The 27,660-nt window shown below is 37.3% G+C and overlaps 1 protein-coding gene across 1 annotated transcript in view; it reads right to left on the bottom strand.

Moving 5' to 3' along the window:
- Positions 1 to 27,660, bottom strand: part of GTDC1 (glycosyltransferase like domain containing 1) — a 346,643-nt gene that overhangs the window by 71,424 nt on the left and 247,559 nt on the right.

The raw sequence follows: 27,660 nt of genomic DNA on the forward strand, positions 1-27,660 counted from the left end.
GTTGCCTCATCTGTAAAATGGGAATAATACTAATGCTGCCTTGCAGAATTATGTCTTCCACGCCGCTTGGCACATAGTAAGAGCTCAGTCAAAACTATTATTTTTTTATTATTGATAATAATGGTGACGATAGTCATCATTATGATGTCATTATTACTAAAGGGATAACTCAACATTCTAAAAACTGTAGTCTCTCACTCCCCTGGCCTTCCATAGTTAAGCCTACTTTATAAACCAGAGACCCATGCCTTTTTAAAAATGTATTTTTTTAAACAGGTAAAGTTACACTGTATCTATTTAAAGCAGGCATTTTATTTACCTATTTATTTATTTTTTAGAAGTGTTACTTACAAAGTATTTTCTCAAAACCCTACTCTAGTCCCTCTGGTTCTCTGCTTTTACACAAGACTGCCCTGAACTTCCAGATTTAAGGTAGGCATTTTAATGTTACCTTATTTTCATTTGTATACTAATCAAAGATTTGTACTCACGCATAGAGGCATATTAATTACAAAGGGCGCATTGTCAAATTAAAAAAATATATTCCTCCTTTTCTATTATTGTTTCCCATGGTACTTTTTTCTACCTTTCACTTTTCCTTGTGTTTCCTTTTACTCCTTCATTTTTCTGAGAGGTTCCATCCTTTTTCCTTTCTTAAAGCTGCATAAACCAAGAAAGTAAAACCAGGAAATTTAAAACATCAGTTTCCAGGTCTCTGAAGCATGAACAGATGGGCATCAAAAACCCAGTCCTTTTTTTTTTTTTCATTTTCATTTGCCTACCCAAAACCCAAATAAATCAAAATTACCAGCAAATACAACTTCTAGCACAACCATCTTTTTTTTTAAAGTTCCCACATTAAATGCTACAGCACTAAGTACTGATTCACTTCAAATAAGTTCTGAATCTATTGCTGTCTTATTTTTAAGCCACAGAAAGTAACTTTATTCCAAACTAATATTACAAAACACAATTTTGTTAATATTATATTTGAAATAAAACCTTTAAGTGTACAGAGTATATAAACACTTCCCCTTCAGCTTTTCTATGCTTTCCAGTATTTCTAAATTTGGGGAAAGGGGAGTAAAAATGTAACAGATGGGTAAATTGTTGGGCTATTACGAGAATATAACCAAGGCTTGAAGGTAAAGAAAGGCCTGATATACTTGGTGAAAATAGTCCTGAGTGAAAAAGGGTTCAGAGGAAAAAACGTTTAGTCACCATCCAAGAAAACTTGGAGTGTCCACTATGTGTAAGGCAAATCGATGTCCCTACGGAACACAAAATGTGGTGGGGGCTTGATCAGGGAAGAAGTGGGTATCATAATTATGAGAATCTAACCCTGGATAGGGTGGTGAGTGCCAAGGAAGGCTATCTAGAAAAGGTGACCTTTCAGCTGAGACCTCAATGATGATTAGAAGTTAGCCAGCTGTGAGAATGAGAGGTGGGCTGCACTGAGTATAGCATGTGCTAAGGGCCTAGGAAGAAAACATGATGCAATGGTAAACAAAATATGGCCAAAGCATTGAATAGGTGAGGACAGGAGTGAAGGGAGGGGAGGGGAAGGGAGGGACAAAAATGAGCCCCAAGAAACAACCAGGGGAGGTCTTTCTGCCTTAATAATATAGGTGAAGCCATTTGAGAAGTTTACAGTCAGATTGGGTCTGAATAAACACCTCCGGTTGCAGTGTGAAGAATGGATTGGGGAAAAATTGGCAGCGTGAACACCAATTTTAAATGCCCCTTTTGAATTTCCACTAAATTAATGGTATGAGAATTATTTTTTTTTAAATGTATACATTTAAAAGAGAAAAATAGAGAAAGATGACAACAGAAAAGAAATGTCAATTAAATTTCAGAAGATGGAAAGCAGATGTGTGAGTGGTGTTTGAGTAGAGAGAAGGAAGCAGATTGTGTCTATAAGTACAGGTGGTGTTGCTCGTGCATGTGGCGTTAGCTAAGAAGCAGCAGCTCATTTGCTCCACGGATAGTCCACAAGGCTCAGGAATTGAACACACCAGGTGCCTCTGGAGGTGCAGTTGCAGAGCAGAACTAAAAACAGAACTGGTAGCAATTCTATATAAAGTGAACTCAAACCTTCCGATAACCTCCCCAAGCCCAGGCTGCCAGGCAACTGTCTCCCCTCTACTCCCACCTCAACAGCAGAAAGGAGCCTTCCTCACTAGAGGGCCGGAATCACAGAGACAAGGCCAGGCTAAAGGTGAGGGTAAGGGAATTGGAGTGAAATTATGGCATTTATGGGGGAGGCCTCTCTAGCCCCTTTCCCCCATTTGGCTCCCAGACAGTTGGTAGATTCCCCTTCGGGAAGATTATAAGAATCTCTCTGGAAACCAACGGGACTGACCTAGTGACACGGACATATGGGGACGCCACAACAAAACAATTGAATCCTGTTTGTTCATTCTCTGAGAAAGGTCACTAGTCACCAAGCCCTGTCTCCGAAATTCTAATCATCTTTCAGGGTCTCACTCTCAAATATGAATGGAGATCCAGGCCATCAGACATTTGAGGAAAACTTTTAACATGAAATAAATAGGACAAAGCAAAGAAGTACAGAAATGAACTTGGAGGAAACTGAGACAACATGGAGAGTAGAAAACTTAAAAAAAAAAAATTCTATCATATCCATACTGATAAAATAAGATTTTACATTCTTGATGGGAAATATAAGATACAATAAGAAACGACATTCAAGGACAAAAAAAGAATGCTTGCAAGTAAACATATCATAACTGAAAAAATCAATAGAGGAGCTGGAAGAGTTGAGAAAATCTTACAGAAAGCAGAACAAAACAGAAACAAAGAGAAGAAAATAGAAGAGAACAAAATTAGGTAAATCTAAGGTTCAATACTGATGAATAGGAACTGAAGAAAGTGAATCCTAAGAAAATCACGAGAGAGAAAAATCAAAGAAGAAATATAAGAAAATTCTTTGTACTGAAGGAAATCAGTGTTCAGCACAAGAATGGAACAAAAAATCCAATCCAAGTAGAATCATTATGGATTTTACACACCAGCAGTAAAAAGGAAAATTTAATATCCTTTGGAGAGCAAACATGCGCGAGGTCATGTGCAAGGTATCAGAAAAGGACTGGAATTAAACTCTCAACAGGAAGTTCGAAAAGTAGACAACAATGGAACATTATCTCAAACCTATGAGGAAAGTAATTTTCAATGAGAGCTCAAAACTCAGTCAAGTATCCATCAATAGGGAGGCAGGATAACAGGTTTTAAGGAATTTTTGATGTATCCCACTAAATGACAAAGTGAAACAAAGAAGAGGAAGACACAGGATTCAGGTAATAGTTGTGGGAGGAGCCCAGAAAGCAACCAAAATGAATAAGAGCGGGAGAATCAAGGCCACCAGGATGGAGGTGTCTGAGAAAAAGATGGAAATGATACGTTTTTTATGTGGCTGACCATATCAAAAAGATGAATTACTGACAGTGACAGAGCTGGGGAATGGGTTTGTGATAGGAATACAGAAAACAAGCATAAAACCAATGCAATTATTAGCTCTAGGAAAAAGTGAAGAGTTGTTCAGGGAAAGAGATCTAATCAGAGAATATAATGTTGCTCAGCAGGGAACAGTTTGTACATAGCAATGATACTAGAAACACTGGCTATTTAATTAATTAAATTTGACAAATAGCCATATACAAAGAAATGATAGGGGGAGGAAAAATGTGAGTGTGCGCGTGCACACACGTACAGACTCATACTGTAACAGTGCTAACTAAATCATCATTTGTACTGGTAGAAAGTCAGTAGATGATATCTCATATTTTAAGAAACTTTTAAGAAATTTTAAGATGATATCTCATATTTTAAGAAACAGCAAGATAAGAAATAATTGAAAGTTTAGTTAGTGGTAGGCTCTGGTGACTACCAGAGGGGACTGAGGGTTAGGAAGGACTGGAGGAAGGGATTTTGTTTTGTATTACAGACCTTTTTTGTAGTATCTGACCTTTTAAAATTAACATATGTATTACCTTGAGAATTCATGATTTTCATAATCTCTGGAAATGTCTTGCCCAAATCTCTTTGAATATTGCCTCTAATATTTTCTCCAATTTTTTCTTCTGGAAAAAATTTTTCTTCTGGAACTCCTATTAGACATGTGTTTACTTTATCCTGTTTTCTTGTTTCTTAAGATCTAGCTTCTAGGTCACTAATTCTCTCTTCACACATGTCTAATACTTACATATCCAGAGTTAATTTAAATGAGTATATAAAAATTCTACTTAGTCTTTTTAAAAATATGCATAATTTTTATAGCATCTTTTTTATTTCTCATGTTTTAATTTATTTTTATGCTATTAATTATTTTGAAAACCTACGTTATCTTTTCTAGCCAGAAGTTCTAGTATCTGAAGATCTTAAGGGTCTAATCCTACAGGAAGTTGTTAGGGCCAGTTTCTGACTTGCTAAACTGGAATAGATACTGGGCAGGAAACATCAGAAGAGAAGAAGGTTTTGAGGGGAGGTGGGAATGATCCGTTCACACTCAGGTATGGATCAGTATGCCTGGGGAGAGCCATAAATTCACCAAAGTGGGGCAACAGAGAAAGGTTTTATACCCAAGTTATATATATATATATATATATATATATATATATATATATATATATATATATATATATATAAATTCTCAACAGCTTCCTAAATTCTAGATCCTTACTGCAACTATTAGGCAACCAGAAGGTATTTATAGAGTTCCCACTCAAACTCAAATCTCTGCTGTTATAGGAAAAAGAATTCGAAGAAAAATCAGACATTGTAGTATATGGCTGGATTTCCCTCCTCTAAGCTTTTCATAGAGATTTATGTTGGTTGTTTAAAGATCACAACAATCCATGGTCATCTTTCAGGACATACTGAACATGTTTTTGATGTTCAACATTATTTGCAGAGGAGTATTCTTACTTTCCACCTTGAAATATCCTTTCTTTGAACAGTGGGTTCATGAATATAGGCAAATAGTTTCAGTAGAGACGTACATCCATTCACAGCTTTATTAACATCATTGTGGGTCATAACCACAGAGATGTACAAATATCTCTTTAAATACTAAATTAGACATAAGTGGAAATTGCATACTTTTAACCATATAGTAAATGTGCTAGGAAAAGTATCTATTCAGTGGAGCTCTCATATAAAACAACAAAAAATTATGTTAATCTTAAAAATGTAATTATTCCATAATTTAGCTGTATTGAGATTTCACATCTTGTTGGCATGAGCTATTTTAACATAATCATAGAACACCTGAACTGTGAATACATGCCCTAACTTAAACACATTTAACACACAGTAATGTATCCCAGGGCATAGCTGAGTTCTAAGTGCGTCAAAAGCCAGACTATTCTAGACCTGCATGTTAGTTTGGGAGTAGGCATCCAAATGGCCGGGTGGCCCTGAGGTAAACTGCTGGAGGCCATTTAAAGCCAATCCATGTGCAGTAGATGTATTCTAACAGAGAATTACAGGCAGCAGGTAGCAAACCAACGCGATAACAAAGTCTTAGTACAATTATTTTTGCTAACCCAGAAATAACATGTGAATTTTACAGTACTGGAGTTCAAATAAATCTTATTATTTGCTTTCCTGTAGTAAATGAGCAAAATCAGCTCCGTTGCCTTGCAGGCAGGAATATATGACCCGCAGTAGACGCCTGATATGTACTTGCTGAACTACTATACCCTGGTATAAAAAAGGGGGAAGGGTCATGCTTACACTATTCCATGCTTTTCTGGGTCCTGATTGTTGTTTCCGTATACTGATGTGTGGTTTGGGAGTTGGAGTATGTTTTATTTAGGTGGTTTGCATATATGAAGTAGAAAGAGGTAAGGTTGGTTGAAGGGTAATTATTTTTTGATGGAAGAATATAAAAAGTATAAACAGCTCAGCTATTGCTTAGGCAAACTCAGCTCTTAGAACCTGATCTACAATGCAAATAGTATACAAAATGACGTTTCATTAAAGAGTGACTGTCACATCAACAGGAAAGAGAATGAAGACCTCTCTGCAGTATTATTAGATACACTGAAATTTGTTGTCACTAAGATCAACAAAATACAGCTTCGAAGGACAACACACTGCAACACAGAAATAGCTTTGCAATAAAGAACACTCCTTTCATATCAGTTTTTTTTTCATTTTACTATAATAGGGTTATACCTCTAGAAATAATAAATACACACCTTATTAATTTATTGATGGCTTGGATCATTATTAAGAAAGTAGTAAACTAATTAGAAACCAGCTTTAAAAACATCAGCACTTATAACTGATGATCATTTTGAAAGGAAAAAAAAAAGAGAGAAACTATGTATCATATGATATGTCCACCATACAAAATAACTACATCAAACGATGTGAAATGGGACTTTTTCTATCATCTTGGCATTTCAGCTGAGGTCCTAATGCCAAGAATTGATACCTACAAATGCTAAATAGAGGTGCTAGGCACACCTTGGCAGGACTTGCTAAACATAGAAATACTGGCCCTGTGACTCTTATTCATTACTCTCTAATAGACTAAACATGAGGAGGAAATTCGCAGGAGTAGATAGGCTCCACGAGAACCTCTCATAGAGATTTGGGATATTTGCCAGAAGGGAAGACTGGCGTCTCTTTCCCCAGATTGGATGACTGCCAAGCTGCCAAAACTCAAAAGCCTGTCTCCTCCCTCCTAGAACAGAGCTCAAAAGAATTCTTGGGAGAACCTACTGTACGGCCCCCTAAAATAGAGGTGATGGATTTTGATGATAGTCCTGACTTCGAGATTCTGAAGGTAGGAAGATGACTAAAGTTGCCCACATGGCTAGATAAGAAGAAAGGGTAGCAATGGAAATAGACTCCATTTTTACCGTTTGGTAGGGAAAGGATACCTAATATTTTCCCCGCTGTGGTCCGAGTAGAGGAGAATCATGCACCATATTGAAAGGAATATGCTCGAGAAGGTTGCCTTAAGGGCAAGGGACACTCTCGTGCATAGGAGCTGAAAGAATGAGGCGATCAGGGGTCACCATAGAGGGTTTCATCCATGACAGGAAACACCTCTGTGTGTAAGGGCTCCACAGGAGCATCTCAGGTCTCAAAAGAATATACCTGTGTACACAAAAGAGTTGGTATTTGGCTATTGCCTGACAGAAGACATTTAACACCCAAGAGAGATCCTCAAACAGCACTGGCTATGTAACAAGACTTCCTCTCTTTTCCTCTAGTCCTTCCTCCCATCCAGACACAGCCACGGCAGCTTGAACGGGAGGGCCGGCGGGAGGCATGAAAGGAAGTGTATGTAACTGGTTTATTGAATAGGTTGGACTTCATGGGTATAATGAGGGAGCAACTTTATTTCCCCATCTGCCACTACCTTCAGATACATTCTCTGATCTCCCTTTTCTTCCTGTTGGTGACAACTTTGGCAGATACCTTGGCTTTCTGGCTTGTGATCATTTTCTTCTGGTACTGCTATCATTGCTTTTTTTCTCCCGCCCATGTTATAATCTAGGAATAAGAAAGGCTTTTTCAAACATGGCACTGCAGGTAGAAACTACAAAAGTAAAGAATAGATTAGTCTGTGTAAAAATAAAATATTTTAATATGTCAAATGCTTCATAAATCAACTGAAGGTCACTTACAAACATGAAAGGAATATTTGAAACGAGGGGTTAATCAGTTAACTCTTAGAAGTCAATAGGGTTAGCTGTCAGGCAATCCCAGGTTCACTTAGCTCTGCTACTATGTGACCTCATAGCTGTGTGACGTCAGGTGATTCACTTAACATCTCTGGGCTTCAGTTCTTTATTGTAAAGGAGGATTAAAATCATTACCTACATCAGTGGGTTGTGGGGAGAATTACATAATCTAAGGTATGTAAAGCACTTAGCACAGTGTCCGGCACAGAATGTGCTCAAATAAACATCAGGTTGGTATCATCATCACCATCATCAAATGTCCAAGTGGCTAGTTATGGGCAGTAAAAATCAATTTATAAGCCTTCTTCCTCATTTTTTTGGTCTGCATTGCCATAGTTTTACATAATGAGCATGTGTTACTTTGGTTGGGGGAAATACACAACTTATTTCAATTAAAAAAATAAGAATAAAGGCATCTGTGAGCCTCTGCCAATGTTATAAAGTAGAAAAAGGCAGCTGCATGTTTCCCACTTGGACTAGAGTTGAGCATCCCATTTAGTTTGTTATATCTGATGTCCCTCAGAGTTACTGAGTAGGCAGATGGATTCTCCTCCGACATAGGCAAGAGGCATCTGGTCATTCACGGACAGAAATAAATATCTGAGCAAGAATGATTTCCACTGATCAGTCTATACACACACAAGACATGCAAGAGGCATAAAAGCTTTAAGGAAACATTCACACGAATAGAATCAAGCGTTTTGTACCCCAGCGTTATGCCATGGTATCACATCAGGCTTTCCTTGTGTATCGCATCACTTCATTTACTTTAATGAAAAATTACTCCAAGGACTCAGTTTCCTTTACTGGCATCGCCATTCATTCCAGGCACAGTTTTATAAAAATAAGGAGAATGGAAAGATACTGATGTCATTGTCAGATGAAGCAAAACCACATGAGAGGCCCTGGCTCTGGTGCTCATTTAGGTTAGATCGAAGGCAGAGGGAAGAAGTTCTGGGATGGATGTGTCATAGTATTTGAAATGGCTGCCCTCCACAAACAAGCCCAATTTACAAGAGAGAAACATAGAAGGTAGAAGGGGGTTTCAGTTTTTAAACTACGTTACTAAGTACACATTTGCTTCTAAACTTTAAAGCAGTGCTGAATGGCATTTGGATAGAGTTATAGCATTGCTTTAAACACACACGCACACCCAGACACACATACACCATGGAGGTAATCCAGTGACTCCTGCAGCACAGATGTGCACAAGAATGCTCTAAGTGATTAAGATAGGGCTTTAAAGTTAGCTAATTAGAAACATCTCTCTTTCTATGATCAACAATGATACTAGCTCTGAGGCCTGATTGGTGGAAATTTCAATTTCAATTTAGATTTAAAATTGAAGATGCACGCACAGACACTCTTTGGGCCTGCTCTTGTGTTGAACTGCCTTAGTGTGAGAGCCTTCCGCATCTAAACTCCTTCAATCAGGTCTAACCGTTTAAAAAAATAGAATTCTGCTCATCTGATGTTATTAAACTGAGCTTCTCATAAACAGCATTTATCCTTTCTTGGAAGACAAAACCACTAAGTCATAAGTGTAATATTTAAAAACCTCTCTTGATAGGAAAAAAATCACTATAATTATAACAAAATCCACACCACTCTGCTCTGATGAATGTCACGATCCTTTTTCAAAAGGCCACAGGGCGCTTTATAAAGAAAAATACAATAACCTATAGAAAACTCTTCAGCATAGTGTGTGGCATGAGTATTTGCTTAATAAAGGTTCATTTTTACAGAAATAAAGGTGATTGCTAAAGAAAGTGAGCCTAGAGAGTTATACTAAACATGTGCTTACTTTTTAGTTCAAATTTAATTTTCACAAGACTTAATAAATATCAAATTCTCAAGCCACATGTTATACTGGAAAGACATTTCTGCCATTGGAGGTTTTAAAGGTACAGTCACTCGCACAAAGGTCCCAAAGGTCAATTGCAGCTGCTTCCTATCGGTCTCACACCCTCTGACCCATGCTACATTCATAAAGAACACAAGGTCAAACTGAGTGTCCTGGGGTCACGGTGACAAGGCCATGCCTCCACAGATTAGCAGAACAATCCAACTTCCCCGGTCTACTAAAGAATGGGATGATTTAGGTCATCTCCTAACAAAGATATGCTACTCCTCTACTGGAAAACACGATGAAGGTATCTTAGAAAGAGGTACATATACTTGAACATGTCTGCCTGCTGGGACTAAAGAAGCTGCTGGTCATAATGGTGAAGGCACTTAAGTGCAAAACTGTGGACCTGCCATCTTGTTTTATTTACATTTTGTTCACAACTCCAGAGAGCTTGATAACAATGCCCATTAAATGTCCCTCTCACTGAAGGGTCCTATCCTAAAAACAGGCTGTGGGGGAAGAAGGGCACGTGTGTAAAAATTCTTCAGTAGAAGCGGGAGACTCCAATTTCAGGGTCACCACCTAATGGTATGCAACCCTGGGTCAATAAAATAACCTAGCTGAGTTGTTGGTTTTGCAGTTGTTAAATGGGAATGTTGTTCCTTTTGTCATTTGTGGTGATTCTTTTTCTTTTTCTTTAACTGCCTAATGTTGCATAGGTAAAGTACAAAAGCAACTCAATGTTATTGTGGGATAACAGTATGATTTACCAAAGAACGATCTGTACAAATATGAATACATCCATTAGTTCTTTACAACCACAGTAAGGATTATGGGAATAAACTTGGTTGAATAAGCTGCCTAGAGTAGACCTTGTACTGTGTTCACAGAAACAGGTATTATCCTTCACAACAAAATTTGCCCATAATGCCTTTTCTAGAGAACTTTTCTACAACTAGCAAAACTTGATGGAACAGTTCTTTGTAAGTTTAAATCATGGGAGAGGGTCTGAATAATTTTTAAGACATAAATCATGTGTCACACATCTCCAAATCACCAATTATTAACCTGGCAACCTTGAATAGGCTTTAGGGAGCCCTTGAACCCCCTCTAATTATATAGAAAATTGTATGTGTGTGTGTGTAGGTGTGTGCTCATTTGCATTTTTCTAAAGAAAGAGTCAATAAATTTCATCTGACTTCCAAAGGGATTTATGACATGCCAATATGGTTGAGAAGAATTTATTCATTTCATAAATAAATATTTTATGATAACTCTTTGTTGGGCACTATGCTAAGTATGGGAGCAGTTGGAAGAAGGTATTTGCATTTTAGAGTCTAGCAATTGACTTGAATATGGAAAGTGAAGTAGGATCCATCTCACGGCCCTGCTAATTATCCTTCTCTCTTAATCCAACCACATACCATCTAATCTTTACCAGAGGTCACAGTCTCCTTGACACATTCTCCTTCAGATAATCCATATTAAATGTCATGGCCACACCTTCACTGACTTGGTTCAATCCAAATGAGGTGCCCTCTCTACTCCTATTCTGGTAAGTTCAGTTCAAGACTCACCTCCCTCAAGATGCTTTCTCAGAGATTCCTGAATGGTAATGACTACACATGCTCTGCTGCCTTCAAGTACTTTCATTTTTCCTTCTCAACTAAAAAGTAAGCTCTACAGGGATGTCTTACAGATGATATTTTTGTTTGTGTTCCTGCCTAGGCTGGGTCTACTCTAAATGCTAGTTTGTCTCCTGCTAGAGAAGATGAATAGACTAAAGGATGTCTCTCTGACCTAGATTACACAGAAGCAGAAGGACATCTTCTTACAAGGAAATACGATAGAAAAAAAAAAAAGATGTTAAGAAAGTAGAAGGAAATAAATGGCAAGAGAAGAGTCAGCAAGAGAATATGTGCCAAGAGAGATGGGAAGAATAGTGTGCAATTGGAGGTGTACCCGAGGTTTTGTGCTCTCCAGGAAGGGTGACTGCAGAGGCACCCCAAAGCTCGAGGGCTATTCTCAGACCTTAGGAGGTAGGCACAGTGCTGTTACTAACTGCAGCAAGAAGAGAACCTCATGCAACCGGTTCATTCCTGTGAACAAAGCTGTAACCGAGCTAAGCAAGTGCCAAGCTGTCTTCCTACAGCATGAATCTTAGTGGCAGGTGGAGTTTGCCAAGGCTCAGAATGGACCCACTTCTGTTCATCAGAGAGGGAGTGGATGCTACTGCCCGACATAGCTCATCTTGCTATGGAACATACCTTGCTTGCACATGAGACGCTGTAAAATACCAGAGAGTTTTCAAATGCTAATAATGTCTAAGACCCATCCCCAGAAATTGATCAATTGATATGGGAGGGGCCCCAGGCACTGAGATTTACTCATCCCAAGTGATTCTCATGTGCCACCAGAGTTGAGAACGGCTATAATTACCATCTAGGAAGCAAATTCAAGAGCGTGGTAGGGAGGGGGGAGTGGGAGGGCATGGATAGGTGGGTGGTGTTTATCTCTTTTTTAAATACAAGGTCGTAACCTTGGGGGAAAATAGGATATAAGGAGCAAATGGGGCTACATGGACAGTGCTAACAGTTGGTTTTATAAACTCCAACAAAGGAAAGAATACATTGGAAAAAGTGTTTTTCATGAAGCCAAAAAAGAATATCCCTAACTTGCCAATATCATCAAGACACCTCTAAGATAAATTTTGGGAAGGAGAGAGGGAGAAAAACACTCAGACATAATTGTAAGTCCTGAAACAATGGGGGCTAAAACAAAGCTGCAAGGGGTAAAAACGCCCAGAAGGTTCAGAGAAAAATTAAAGGGAAACTCCACCAGGATGAAAACTTTGAGCCTGAGGGGTCTGTACACCAATGCACAAATTTTGAACAAGAGGTTGATTTAAGTTGGAATTTTTATTCAAGAAGTTGTGCCCTGAAGGGGTATGAGTCACTTCTAAGTCTCTGCAAGGAAATGGAGGGGGGGAGTATAATAACTAAAAATGCAAGCTCTGAAATTTCTGGGCTCAAATCCTGGCTTTATCACTTATTAGTGGTGTAGCCTTAGTAGGCAAGTTAGATTTAGAGAACTAAATCTACCTCATAGGAAGTACTCTTAGTTTAGTATAATTTAGTATCAAACGCACTCAACAGACGTTAATAACATACTACTGCATGTGGGATATAGAAATCACTTATTAAATCTAGCTTTGTAATATTAGTGCTATTGTTAAAAAAAAAACACGCAAATAAACAAAAAAAACATGGCCCAGAATAAAACTTTGTCCAAAGGGAAAAAGATTTGCTCAAAGTAGAGAAGAACGTACATCACAAAGATCCCGATAGACTACAAACCCAAGGATGGAAGCATTTTGGAGAAAAGAGAAAAAATGGTGGCGATATTTTTTTTGCAAATGCACCATAGACTGCCAGGCCAGGTAGTAGATGTGGTTTGGTAACAGAGACTACAAAACTAGCACAGAAGTAACATAAAGTAGAGGTGCAGGATTTCAACCATGAGGACACCATCTGGAAGTCTTGCTTGGCAAAAACAAAACACTAGATACATTCTTGACTCACTTTGCTAAGAGTTTAAGCTCTTAGAAGGCAGATGAAGCAAGTGGGGAAACTACTTTTCTGGACTTAAATCAGACAATTTGAGATGGAAAGATGAGTAGGGGATGTGGAAATGATCAGGGACATGAAAAGAAAGTGGCCACTTAGCATTGAGTGAAACTCTTAGCAACAGAGAGAAAATATGGAGATGAAATGGAATTTGTTATAAGCTTAACTTAGAGAAACGTTTCAAAGACCCGAGAGAATAGATAGGTATTATCCCATGGAAAAGACAGTGTGGAAAGTACAAAACATATTTAGGATTATGAAATATTGGCTCATTCCAGAGAGATAGAAATGAGGGAAGATGGCTGAAAGCAGAAGGAGCCCAGGATATGAGTGCAGCCATGTGGGTGCAGAACAAAGCTGAGAAGAAAAAGTCTTCTCATACAGCCAGCATTCTTACACAGTCACGAAGTCCACTTATTTTCTGCTGCTTGTTCTCTGTTCAAGTGGGTAGAATTAGGGTGAATTGTTATAGTGAGGGAATCTCATTTTGGATCTAAGGCAAAATGTATGAACCATCACCCCTTGGATGAAATGATCGCTGAGATATACCTCCCAATGGATTGTTTTTAAAATCTCTCACTAAGTCCTAGACATAGTAATGCAAGTCTGGCTTCTAGGACTTAGATTAAGTCTCCCCAGCAAAATTGGGTGTTTCATCCTAGTGCATGTAAACCACCACACACCCCTCCCCCACTGTTATTTGTCTGCCTGTATGCTGACCTATAACTCCAGAGATGGTTCCACCCTGCTCACCTTTATAGGGAGGCACCTAGCGCTAAGCCTGGAATTGAACCAGTTAATCATTTGTTTTCAATTGGAATTCAGACATTTGTCAGTGGCTGCTGTTTTAGGCCTCCCCCCCTGTTTTTTTTTTTTTTTTTTTGTTAACGTTGCAAGAGCATGAGAAGCGGTGGTCTGTCTCTGGATGCTATAGTTGGTTTAGGAGCCCATCTCTAGTCCATTTTATCAGAAAATTCTATTTGAAAATGGAAAAAATATCCCATTTGTTTAATTGAAATTGCTAATGCTCCTCACTGCGCCCTACTAAAAGTAGTAGAGTATATGTTTCATTTTCAAGCAGAGGTCAATTACAGCCAGTGTGTTGTCTCCTTTAAATTAAGAGGTAAAGAGCCACTGTTTTGCTTTGTCCTATTTTAAGGGTAGGAGGGCTTGGGAATGACCACTTTTGTGACAGTCTGAAACAAATTCCCTTTTCTTGAGGTTTGGTCTCTCAAGTATGTTAAAAGCATATATGTGATTGCTTTCATTTCCACATTCAACAGATTATATACCTTTAAGAAAGCAGTGAATTTTAATAGTGTTACAATTTAAATTTATAAAAGGCCATAGATATTATATAATAAAAAATGATCACCATTGAGTATCTATATGTCCAATGCAAAGAACATAATGATTACTAATTCACAAGGGAACATAATTTAACACTTGACAGATGTTTAGAACTTTTGAGGCACACATCTGTCAAGTTTCCAAGAAGCCAATCATCATGGTGTAAGCAAAAGAAAAGTTAAAACATTTTCTTCATCTCAATAGTTTCAAGGACAGTATTGGCTTGTAATCTAGTTAGAAATATTCCCTCCAAAAGAAAATATCAGATCAATTTAGTTAGAGCATATTTACTCTGAAAATTCAGGTCCTTTTTCGTCCATTCAGGAATTTTTAATGTACTTTTGGTAAATGAAGCTGCAAAGAAAATGGGCATTTGAAAGAAAATGGAACACCCTAAATCACCCAGCCCTTCCTTCTTCCCCTGCATCTCTTTACTAAACTAATATCAGAACACCAGAGAATGTAATTTCCTGGTTGGTGGAAATCCCTCTAATCAGGATATTTAGAATTGATGTCTCCTTTAACTGGACTCCTTTTGTATTGTATATAACGCAGAGGGAAATGCTATCATAACACTTCAATAGTTAAGTGACTTTATGAGACAAATAGTTCCAAATGTTTCGAAAACCTTCCAAACCGCACCAAAGAACATTATCGTAATATTATGTTTCCCTATTGCCTCCATTATTTAAGCTTGCCTCTCTTGAAATGATACTTGGATGAGAAACTTAGGTTTATGTAATGTATAAATTGTTTCAAAAGGAAAAGCCTTGGCTGAGTAATTATTATGTATGTAGACATGCCAGATAATTCAATGTTTTCAATAGCTTTTCTGTATTAATTGACAAAAGAGTATACTTAACGCTTTTGGTAACTAGAACTTTTAGGAAGAACTTATTTTCTTGTCTCTAACCTGAACCATCCAAACAGGCACTGTATAATTCCATTAAATATAGTACTGAACATAAATAAAAATGTCATAAATAATTACATATCATGTTACATTTAAAAGATATCTATATTTTTGGTACAGTAGACATATACCATATATGCACTGGAAATCATTTATTACAGTAATAACAACACATTTCAGTGAGTCCAGCATCAAAAAGAACCTTAATGGTGGGTTAATGTCACATTGAGCCCTATGACGCTCCCTCTGCAACCGTAAACTGCCCCATTTCAAGTGCTTTTTTGCAGCAGGCATTTTTGGGAAATTATAAGCAGTATGTTCAAGAAATAGTCTCAAGGCCGAAACAGCACAAATGCTCATCAATGGATAAGCGAAGAAACAAGTGGCAGTATACACATATTATGGAATATTATTCAGCCATTTCAGCCATGAAAAGGACTGGAGTACTGACACACGCTGCAAGATGGATGAATTTTGAAAACATTATGCTAAGGGAAAGTAGCCAGACAGAAAAGGTCGCATAGTATCTGATTACATTTATATGGATAAATCCATAGAGACAGAACCCAGGCTGGTAGTTGTCAGGGGCAGAGCAGGGGGAAGAATGGGGAGAAACTGCTACATGGGTAAAGGGTTTTACTTCGGAGTAATGGAAATGTTTTTGGGCCAGATAGAATTGGTGGTTGCACAACATTTGTGAACAGACTAACTGCCACTGAACTGTTCCCTTTAAACCAGTCAATATCATGTTCTGTGAATGTCACCTCAGTACATGTTTATAAAATGTTAAATAGCAAATATTTACTGTCTATCACATAAGGAGTAACACAGCGCTGATTCGAACGTAATGAGCATGCACGCACGCTCCAGGCCTGGGAGCGGGTTTGTACTGTAGGCAGAGTGACCCGATGGTGTCTGCACGTGTCACACGAGCCAAAAGGAGATGCTAAAGGCTGTGTGTGCAACAACAGAGAACAAACAAACAAACAAATAAACAAACTAGTGCTACTCTGTTCTGTTTTAAACCTTGAAGAAGAATCCTTCTTAAATTTTCATACAATATTCCACAGACACATGTTTCAGATAACCATCTCAAAATGTAATATAACACTTATCAATGCCTAAGACAAACAATTTTCTACTTTATTATCAAACCTTTTTAGACATGTGTGATGCATTCAGACAAAAAAGAGAAAAGGATTCTGGAATTCTGGCAATCTGATAAAATGGATAGAGACAGCTCCTTCTAGCAATGCAATGTTTCAAGTCTCATTAGAACTCTTTTTTTTTTAACACAATACTTCAATAGCTAGATGATTTTAGAAAAATAATTCTGTTTCCTTTTCAGAAAGAATATAGACTTGAAATTAAAAGCACTTCATTCAAATCTCAATTCTTCCACTTACTGTGTGACCTTGGTCAAAATATCAATCTCTCTGAGCCTCAGTCTCTTCATCACAAGAATGTTTATGCCTACACTTCCGTAAATTAAAGCATAATGGCTTTGCCTGACACATGGCAAGTGCTCAAGAAATGTTTTTCCTTAACCTCACCTGCTTCTCTCCCCAGTAAAAAATATTTATTCATAATCATTCATTGTTGTGAACATCATGTAAAAATCAATAACCAAGAGTGATTATCCTGTGATAGGAGTTTCTTCATTATACTTTGAGATTTATTTCACAGCATTTGATATATACATATAAACTGGGGGTGGAGGAGAGATAGACAATTAGATGTCAAACAGTGTGAAAATGTCTTCAAAACATTTTATGCATGGGTAAGTGACGAGTCTAAGAATCATTCCCTATAGCTATGGTGACGTATTATGACATAGTTAGGCAGACCCCATCACAGGGAGACACAATACTTACTTACAGATAAGTAAGTATTAGTTTCTTATCTCAGTGACAGTTCTAAAAATGTTTTGCTTCTTCAATAGTTTAAAACCAAGAGTACAATTCTCTCTATACCTTAGAACATTCAAAGACATGAGATAAAGTAGTGTAGTTTCCTTTTCAACAATTTACCCATTATTTGGTACTGTCAGAAAAATAAGAAACAGCTACAATGTACCCAATAGTGTGTGCAAAGGAACATTCAAAAATATTTAAGAGAATATTGTTCCTGTGTTCTGAGGAACTTACAATGTAGGTGGGAGAGGAGGGGGCAGGAACAACAACAATGATCCTAAAGACTTGAGAAAAATTCTTGTTTTTTCCTCTGGACTTAACAACACACATAGTTTTAAACTGATACTGTATAGAAAACTTAACATGGATTTTATTCCTGGATAGAAATGAATTTAAAATGAAAGGAGAGTATATGGATTTTAAATTATTTTGTAAAGGGATATGAAGGAGCACACAATGGAGAGAGAGTTTATGTGACAGTAAACACAACATGGAAAAGAACCTTTGTTTTTAACCACTTTATATCACAAAAATCATCTTTCTCCCCGGCATTTATGTAAATTTTGACTCTGGTGACTACACGATGGAAAATTTTATTCAACCATAGAATTTGAGACCTGATACAAAATTATTTTGTTTAACCCCCTCATTTTTCACGTGGGGAACTTAAGGTCTAAAAAGCACCTTCTCCCAAACTTTATTCTGGAAAATACAGTTCCTCAGAATTTTAATAAGCGTTACTTGGAAAAAAAATCTGTGGTTAAAAAAGTTTCAAAAATACTAGATTTAATAAAGTTAGACTGATTCATTTACTGCAGGAATTCTCAAAGACTTTTATATGCAAACATGCTTTGTGAATATTCACAGAGATAAAGTGTGCAGTTCTGCCTCCATCCCCATTTTTTAAAAAAAGAGTGTTTCATGAGACTGCAGGTATAGAACACATTTTAGGGAATGCTGGTCTAGAAAACTTAACTCATGGATATGACTAAAAGGGCTCTGACTTTGTCAAGGTTGGGATCAAAACCACACCTTCTGGCTTTTGGGTTAAGGAAATTACTTTCTACTATCATCATTCTGATAACCCCCTAAAAGAAAAAGAACAAGTTTGAGGTTTCCTGTAAAAAACAAAAACAAACAAACAAAAAACAAGGCAAACTATATTCTGTGGTAAGTTCTTTGTTCAATAATGAAAGATAAAAATGTATTTTCTGAGAAATATTCATAAATCAAATGTGCCACTTGTTATGGTGCCTGGGAGTAATGCCATGTCTTTGATGTGATCCCATATAGTGACACTCTTTTATTGGCTTCTGACTGTGACATGCCTACTAAGTGGAGGTTTACAGGGACCAGAAAGGCAAAAGACCAACTGTAAGTGCTGTGCTATCCATTTCCAATATGCTGACCGGCTCTGGCCCTGGCTTTCTTTAACTTCTTTCAATCGCCATGTTTTTGTTTGTTTATTTTAAAGTGATGCAGTGGGCTGAAGGCTTAGAAATGTGCACATTGGAAACCATCTGATGCAATGTTGTTGAGGCTACTTGTATTTTTCTAGTAAGCTATGGCTGACTTGCTGAGAATCTAGTCTGCTTTGAGAACTATGTGCCACTCTGTCAGAATGATAAAAATAGGGAATATGTATTCTCAACTTCTAATAGCAAATGGTTATGCAGGTCATATGTCCCCTTTGCTTCCATGGACTTTTTTTTTCTTTAAATATTCCACAAAAGAAGGAAATGAAAGTTGACTTTTTGATTACTTTTAAATTATTTTTAAAGTTTAACTTATTTTTAAAGAAAACGCCCAGTATTCAGTTCTAATTACATATGTGTAAGTATGCGTCCATATGCATTTGACAGCAATGATAACTGTACTTCTCTTAGAATACAATAAATCCCCATGCTTATTGTTTTAAAGAAACCGTCCTCATGATAGTTTTACTTTCTTATAACTTGTTTCTGCAGGAGTTAACTTACACTTGACATTGGTCATTTATTTCACAAGACTTATGTCAACCTCTAAAAGAAGAAAACAATGTTTAAAATGGTTTCTCCCTGCTGTCTGCCCTATTTGGAGGTCCAGGACTCTTAGTTTGTTTTTAAAGAATACGTTTCTCTTGTCCACTCTATACACTAACAGTGTCTATGCTGGTAAGCAAAATATGTTATTAAGACCCTAAAAGTTCATGGCCAAAAAGATAAGAGGATATTGCAGTAAGGTGTCAGAAAATCCAATAATAACTGGAATGAAAGAAAAGAACCAGAAAGAAAGATGGAATGAGCAAAATAAGAGTTTATGAGCAAAGAAGCTTAAGTAGGTGAAAGTCTAGAATCCCAAGAATGGGGGACAGAAAAGGGAGACTTCAAAGAAAGGACTCAGTTATCAGATGATGGGAAGAACTCAAACTCAACATACTTGTCGGTAACTCAAAGCCCCTTAGCTAACATAGAAAATGCAGAGCATGACTCTTAGACAGTGAGGCAGATTTATTATCCTTATTTTTCATTTTGCTAAAACATATCACTAATCCCTTCTAAAATGTCCTCCAATTATGTTGATATCATTGAAAATATTTGAATACACGTAGGGTGTTCAGAGTTGGTCACATATTTTTCATTTATCCATTCGTTCGTTTGTTTGTTCATTCATTCACATATATCTTTAAGGAAGTTAGAATATGCCAGTTACTCTGTCAGACACTGTCACTTCCCTTGAGAATTTCAGAGTCTTGGATACCTACTATGCTCCAAGTTGCTAACTTTTGGGGTTGAGGCATTCTAACTCATAACCAGAAGGAAGCATTCCAAAGAAGCTCAGTGTGACAACCAACTTGAACAACATCTCAGGTCCCAGTCAGGAATAAAGCTGATTTTCTTGGGTGGTTTCTAAACTATTTGGGAAGATTTCCCAAAATATTTTAAGAAACATCAGTATTGAAATAAGTGTAGTTTTTTGAGAGCATAGTTTGAAGAACAATGCTCATTTGAATAAATGATTCAATTCAAAAGAAAAATATTGAGTAAATACCTGCCACATACTAGTAGCGTACAATATACTCTCAGGATAAAGCTCTATAAAGCACAATCCTTGCTGTTAAAACTTATGTCCTAATAGAAAATAGTTATCGTTAACCATAATGTAAGACAGACTCTAAGTACCACATCTGTTCTTACTATTAGCAAATCTCATTAGCATTTTGTAGTTGGCATTGATCTGTGGATACAGTGATAAACAAAACGTGACCCTTGACTTCAAGGAGCTCACAGTCTAGTGAAATAAAGAAAGAAGTAAAAAGGGCGATTTCAGTGTGGTATAGTGAGGGCTAGGAACAGCGTTGGGGCCCCAGAGTATTGTAGGGGAGGAACAATAACCAGTTTAGAGGAGGCTTTCTAGAGAAGCTCTGAAAGGTAAGTGAGAGTGAGCCCTTGAGGAGGAGGGGTGCATTTCAGGCAGATGGCAGAATACCTGAAGGGGGCAGAGGAAGAGGGAGGGAGGAGAGAAAGAGGGAGCAGAGGAGAGAGAGCACACACAAACTATTTGGGGAACCTGGTTCAGGAGGGCAGGATTACACTATTTGTGTGTGTACAGGGAGGTGGACAGAGGTTGCTGGAAAAGAAGGGAGACTGAAGAGATCATCTCGAAGGCCCCACATACCTACCTACACTGCTGTGGACTTTGGCCTTTGTGGAGTGGACAAAAATACTACAGATGATTCTCTATGGGAGTTCTGAGAAGATATGTGTTTGGTTGGTATGTGTTTTCCAGGGAAGCGTTCAACAGTATGAATGACACTTCGGGTCAGGATAGTCAGGAGTGCTGGTTGGAGAGAAAAAAAAGACTAAGGGCCAGTCTGGGCACTGGGAACCGTGCTGGACAAAGTGGAGAGGAGGGCAGTCAGGCCAGCTTGAAGGAGGGATAGTGAGGGGTAACAAAGCAGCAACACAGGACAAGAGATCGTGAAAGGCCTTGAGGACAGACGTCTTACGGAGTTTAAACATTATCCCATTGGCCACTTAAGAGAGAGCTTGAACCTGGATGAAAATAGTAGCATCATTTACAGGAAAAATACCCAAACAAACAATGATATTAAAAGCAGAGATAGAAAGAGGAGGACAAGCTGGTGTTAGAACATGAAAAGTTCAGTTTTGGTCCTGTCTCAGGAACTTATCATCACACCTCCTAAGGTCGTAAGTACCGAAAAATGAACTTTAACTTATTGTCTCCTTTTGGTGTGTTTTGTGCGGCTGGCCAGTTTGTAGAAAATGCCATCTGTCCACTGAAAGAACTATTCAAAACACCAAAGATTTCATAAAGGCCTTACAAGCTTGGGTTACAAGCTTCCAGGCACAATCAACCCAAGCTAAGCCTTTTTAGGTCACTTTTAGTGTCATTTCCTCTCACCTCATCCCAAACTCCCTTGTTTTCCTTAATGGGAGATACCTGAACATCACATTCATTCTTTTTTGAAATGACTACAGTTTGGAGCGGTTAGTTTCTATATTGATTCGAGTCTTTAAAAGTTTGTGAATATGTATGTGTGAATACATATCTATGTTCAACCAAGTAGAAGATGGGAAATTCTTCATTAGAAAATATACAATAAACATGTCGTTTTTAAAAGTAGCCCAGCTCTGATGGCAGGGTAAAGCTCTTACGCCAGCATCTTTTTACTGTTCCTTTTTAGCTAACTGACCAGCAGTCCTAAACCATCTACTTTGTCATCAGTTAACACAGAGGCAAGTCATTTGAGAGAGGTTGCTTAAAATTAATTGAACCTGCCTTGATTTTTGTCGATGGTATAAACCCACATTTATACAGCAATATCTGGGATTACACTGCTTCAGGAAAAAGGACAATGGCTCTGAAAACCTTTTAGTGCATGCTACCTGTCAAATCTGTGAAATGAGCTCCAGCATCAGATCAGTTTTGTTAGGGCAGTGGTATTCGCTGAATTATAGCAGAAGACAGTTTTTCCCCCCTTTCTTTTGGCTGCTTAGATCAAAAGAAAGGTGTACACTTTATTTTTAATCCTATTACTTCACATGAGCCCAGACAGAACATCAAAGACAAGGTATGCAGGTTTAACCATTAGCACCAACATAATCCAAAGCTGAAAATCTCTTCCAGATAGCTACCTCACTTTGAAATAGACCACATTTGTGTTGTTCAAAGTCAATATTAGTCTCTACTGTGTTTTAATTTTCACTGTGCTTAAAAAGAAAAACATATCCCAGATATGTGATTTTGCCCTAAAGCATCAAGCATGAGTTTGTAGGGCAATCTAATATTATTAGAATAAAATGCAATTCACATATACTTTTTTAGTCGGCTCAGCCGTCTATCTCAATTTCATGAAAGGAAGGAAAGTGAATCAAATGCAGTTGCAAATCGTATTTGAGGAGGGCAATGCTTCTCCACATCTGAAGTCTATTGAAAGCCCATGAGTAAGAACTTGGGAAACAAATCCTTTCTGTTCAAAAGATGTGTCAGTGGAGAAATTCTCAGAAAATAGCACACAATTCATCAGAAATCACGCATTTCTTTTCTACGCCAGATAATAAAAGAAAGTTGCACTTTTGAATTCTTTCCAAAGGGAACTAAATATAAGTATGTAAAATAATTGATAAAGATTTTGTCTTAGAAAATGTACCATAAGCAGCGGAGAGATTAAAAAAAAAAAAAGTACTTAACAACGAGATGGCCTGGGCACCAACCATCAGATTGTACAATGGCAAAGAAACTTGTACAGATGTGTTGGTGTACAGCCTTGGCTTCAAAAATGTCCCCCAGTCTTAGATGAAATACAGCTGGTTTTGTGGAATGTGGTGGTTAACTTGAGATTTCCCAGTAACATCATTATCATCATTACACCAGTAAGAACAAATGTTAATTAAGTTTCTGGAACTTGCAGTGTAATACCTCTAGTCTCTGGGATACAAAGAGGTATATATGTATGAAATAGCATTTATGCCTTGTTGACTCCTCCATAGGGGAGGCAGATTGCAGTGTATACCTAAAAAACATAAAATACACAAATCACAAAGTAACCCATGCTTAGTGCTAAAGAGTGACCACAGATGTTAGAGAATTTCTGAAGAGTAAGCTCTAGCTCAGGACCAGGAAAAAATGGAGTTATCTCAAAGAAAAGGGAGAAGCTTAATTTGGAAAGTATGGTCTGGTCTCAGATAAGACTTGAGGACAGAAGAGGGCATTTCAGGAAAAACAGAACATTAACTGAATGCCTACTATCAGGAGAGAGAGAGAGAGAGAGAGAGAGAGAGAGAGAGAGAGAGAGAGAGAGAGAGAGAGAACTTTTATATATGATTTTCTTTTAAGGATTCTAATATTCCTTTTGAAAATTCTCTGGAATGTTAATACTATCTGCTCTGAGTGTATACCTTTGTCTGTCTGTCTGTTTCACTCGGAGCAGATTTAATCACAGAAGTAACCTCTCTCAGGAGTATAAATCAAAAGTGTGGATCATTTGGTAAAAGAGATGTTCAAAAACCAGGACTGATCTGAGTGACTTGCAACGAGATCCATCCTGAAAGCTCTCTGCAAAGGCAGCCAGGAGAATGCATACAGTGAACGAAGGCAAAGGCCATACTCAAACTACTCAAAGAAAGACTTTGTCTTTCTTTTCTATGCTAAGTTATAAGCCACCCACAATATTTATATCAATGTTGGGTTGACCTTTCCAAAATTCATGATAAAATCATCATGCAAGGATTTTAAAACCCTACAAGTATCTCTAGTTTGGGACAGAATTTACATGACTTGAAGACTTTTAAAATGCCAGTGGGGTTCTAAACAGCCAAGTGATGTCCTGAGTGATTAACATACATGGAGTGTAATTTTCTGACAACTGGTATCACTGTCACCTCTTTATATTCTATGACTTCATGTACATTTCTAGCTTGATTTTTTGTCAAATATTTGATATGTATTTCATTATAAAAATGAAAAATAATGATGAAGAAAGCATAATGTGTAGAAAAGTATGTGTCGAGAATTAGATCACCTGGAATCCTATGGCTTATGTGTATTACAGTTGCTAATTGATTACCAAAGTGGCTTTCTTTCACACTGTAGTAAGATTAAATTTTTTGTTCTCCATTTGTGAAGCCATTCCCCTATTTGTCCCACATTACCTCTTTTGGTAGAAAGACAACTCATGAGGCATTTAATCTTTCTACTCAAAGCATGGTGTGAAAGTAATGAAATGAAAAGGGAAAAAAAATTAACTACTTAACTGAAAATAGCAGTCCTTGGGATACTTAGAGGATTTTAATGACAGGGCATGTCAGGATTCCTTTTGCACACACACTGTACTATCTCTATATATGCTTGAACAAATATATACAGTAAAAGGGGAAAACAAGCAGTTAGGCCAGTTTAACATGCTGTGTAAATTAACTATGACAGCAACATGTGCAAGTGGGTATTTGCTGCTATTTAATAATGGGGTATGGTGGCACCCTTCCAAAATTGTTCATTAATATTATTATTACTGTTATTGTTAGAAAGAGACTATTATCAGGAAATTGACATTTGCTTTTCATTTTGAAAACATATTTCACACTCTTGAACTTAAACTGATGTGCACATCCAGAGATGGAAAACCAATCCTTTATCAATCACTCAATGATACAAAGCAATTGTAACTTGTAGAAAGTTCTTTCCTAACTCTTAAGGGAAATAAATACCAAATAATTCTATGCCTTTGGATTAATTTTGGGAAGTTCACTGAGTCTTTGAAGAACGAACTAGGCTGGTGTTTCAGACCAGATGATAGAATGCTATTTTTCACATTATTTTGAAATCTACTCTAAGACAGGAAAGACACAAAGTATGTATTAAATGTCCAGCAGATGCCTCATCAGATTAGTTGCTGCAAAGAAATAATGCAAAGACCCTGGGGAATCAATAAATTAATGTTGAGCTGGATGTATATACCTCAGACAGCTAAGAAGTAACATAATACATTATACAGCCAAGTGACGACCCCAGTGATTAATATACACGCACTTTGGAAATTCAAATTCAGAGCAGGGAAAGAACAGTGCAGGATGGAGTCACTCATGGTGATGACACGCCAGATGTAGAAAATGGCCCTTCCTCTGTCCTTCCTTTGGTTTCAAGTATTCAATCATTTCACAAATATTTGTTGAGCTCTTACTAAGTCAGGACCAGTGGCAAACAAGGCAGAAAGAGTCCTGTGGTTGTCTACACGCTATTCAAGGGTGGGGGAGCTGTGTGGGAGTTCGGTAAACCTATAATTACATGAATAAACTATTATGAGATTAATAAATTTCTACAAAGAAAATAAATGTAGCTTTATTTCATGAGTAATGTCATGCTTCTTTAAAGTAAAACAAATGGTCAAAAATCTCATGATTTAACATTATTAGTTGTTCACCTCTGATCCAAGATCAGTGCTCTAAAGGAGTGCCATGGTACTGGTTCCCTTATCTACCCACCAGCCATCATAATATCTGACCCAGCTCCCCACTGCCTGTGCAATGCCTCGCTCTCTCTCTCTCTGTCTCTCTCTCTCTCTCTCTCTCTCTCGCTCTCGCTCTCGCTCTCGCTCTCGCTCTCGCTCTCGCTCTGGCTCTCACTCTCTCACACACACATGCACCCGTGAAGGTCTTATCTGAGATATACATTTTCATCTAGAAACATCTACTTTATAACTCATAGTTACAGTGATGGGGTAGCTAAATCTTCAGAAAGGAAGTGAAGAGACAGTTTGCCTACTGGTGTTAGCATTTGCTGTAGCTATTCCTGGCACTGGGCAACACATGTTTTTAATAAACTTGTAAAAACAGTGTAGATCTAGCTGTAAATATGTTTTGCTTGGTAATGTAGGCTGAATATAATGATTAGATTGGCAATTGTTGGGGTTTTCCCTCCTAACAAACAATCACAGAAAAAGACAAAGAGAAATAGTTTGAATGATGAGACCCTAGACCGTATCGTGATACCAGGACTGTGTTGATAATTATTGTTTATGACAACAGTCCAATTTACAGTAAAAACACGCTGCTGTTTTCCTTGTTCATGGTATTACATGTTTTGTTTAGTCTCTTAGAAATATCCAGCTCCACGTGAGGTAGCCTATATCTATAATTAGAAGGAGGCCAAATGATCAGATGTCTGTCAATATTGTGGTAAGCAGCTAAAAAAAATAGAACGAAAACTGAACACACTGATACATGACTTAGAGAAATTATTCTTGAAAGCAATATATCAATTTGGTTTTCATTATTATCAGTAAAATGCAGTGGCCACCACAAGATATGTAAATAACTGGTAAAAATATATGCATAATAAATAAAATAATGAGTATTACCTACTAATAGGACATTAATCATCAGTGAGTTAAATCCAAACTTGGTATATCATTTAAAAACTTTACACAGATATTCAATGGAAACTTGCTGAGATTTTAAATTTTACTTCCCAGGACTAACAGACATGTTCTATATAAACACATTTATTAAAAATTACTTGTCAAAAAGGCTCTTTTGTAGTTAAAGAATTATGGTGTAGTTCCCATTCAAACAGAATAACAGATAATATCAGCAGCCTAACATTGTTCCTGGTAAAATATCAGAGACCAATACTTCTTAGATTTGGAATACGTGAGACAAATAATGTATTTAGCATATCAAGAGAAATTTATTGTATACACAGGTGAATAAAATTAAATAAGCCATCTAGTAAAGACATGATAGGCATATAATAAATTTAAATATATCACGGGTAATATGAGATTGATAGAGAAGAAAGAAATTTATGAAACAAAATTCTGTCCTCTAGCAGCTGACAATCTAGAACATCTATGGAGATCACAAATCTATTGATCTTATTACCTAATAATAATAATAATAATAATAACGATATCTAGATTTGGAATTAAGTCCTAATCAAAATCAATATTGATCAATTTCACTGTCATACTTTTGTTTTTCCACTGACAAAACAGAACTGCTAAAAGCTCTTTTTAAAATTAGCTATATTTAAAGAGCCAGGTACATCATTAGAACAGAAACTACCTTCAACTTTTAGATAGGCTGTCAAGAGAAAAATGTTCTATACGTCCCCATAGGGGAGCAGTATGAACAATGAATGAAGCTATAAGGAAAGAGATTTTGGCTCCAAGGAAAAATAAATTCTAATAATCAGAGTTGTCAAAAAATAAATCAGCAACTCTAGTAGGTAAGGAGTTCTCTACCATTGCATGAAGCAAGACTGGCTGGACATCTACTTGGTGGGG

Source organism: Rhinolophus hipposideros (genome assembly GCF_964194185.1).
Source record: "Rhinolophus hipposideros genome assembly, chromosome: 6".
Lineage (NCBI taxonomy): Eukaryota > Metazoa > Chordata > Mammalia > Chiroptera > Rhinolophidae > Rhinolophus > Rhinolophus hipposideros.